This window comes from Pogona vitticeps, chromosome 5, assembly GCF_051106095.1.
Source record: "Pogona vitticeps strain Pit_001003342236 chromosome 5, PviZW2.1, whole genome shotgun sequence".
Taxonomy (NCBI): Eukaryota; Metazoa; Chordata; class Lepidosauria; order Squamata; family Agamidae; genus Pogona; species Pogona vitticeps.
In genome coordinates, this window is record NC_135787.1 from 168428719 (window position 1) to 168429877 (window position 1159).

A 1159-nucleotide genomic window follows, 5' to 3' on the forward strand; every position below is an offset into this window, starting at 1 on the left:
CCTCTCCATTTAAAGAAAGATCTGTTGTACCATACAACAGAAATAGGCAGCCTTCAGAAGTCTGTGGTCCACAGACAGCCATTTCTTGAACTTGGAGGGCGGAACCTGCTCCTATGATCCCCGAACTTATATTTTTAGTACATAAAAAGTATGTGTGTGGGGGAGTGTCACTGAAAAACACATCCACCCTACAGTAGCCAAATTTAAAAAATATTAAAATGCTGTATGCAGTCCTAGAAATGCTGCCAGAGTCCTCAAAACACTTCCCCCATACCCTGTAGTGGGCACAAAGGTTCTTTATGAGTCTTTTGTTAAAAGATCCTTTTTAGGATACACAGGTATTCCTGAGGCCCCAAAATAAGATGCTGTGGGGGTTGATTTGGGGCCCCCGAAGGCAGCATGTGGCCCATAGACTACAGGTTGCCCATCCCTGCCCTCCAGCCTAGCACAGTGCCTCTACAGCAGTTAATTGCCTTCAATGTGCTGAATGTCATCATTCCATTCCCAGTGCTGAACTAAGCCTCAGTACTTCTGGCCGGTAATGGGGAGAGGCTGCCATGCTACTCTTTGCATCAGGCAGATAAATATCTGCTGGCACACCTGCCATCCTCTTTCTGTCTGCTCAGAAATTACTCCCATTGAGAGCATGGTTTGGTGGTTCGTTGGTTTGGTGGTTCGGCACCGTTTATTTTCTAGTCAAAGAGCTGACCCATGTTTCAGCACCCTGTCCCATCCAGTGGGGCGCCCACTCGGAGACAGCATCTAAAAGAGGCAGGGTGGGGCAATGCCACCCAATGGGTGCCCTCTGGAGGGGCAATGGGCCAAAATGCAGATCAGCCAGGAAACAAACCCACTGAACTGCTGAACCAATGGTCCGTGCCCATCTCTGCTCCCAGAGAAGAGCAAGCTTTCCCTGGCTGCCTGAGTGGGGGGTTTTAATGGATGGTTGTGCCTTAACTACTTTGAATGTGTATTTGGTGTTACTATTTACTGTGTTTTACTGTGGTGTTTGTTTGATCCTTTTTTGTTATTTGTATACTTGCTGTTTTTAGCTTTAAATACTGTCTGAATGATATAAGCCACCCAGGATCCTTCATAAGGTGAAAGGCTTGATAAAAATATTTTAAATAAATAAAATAAATAATTACACGATCACAAA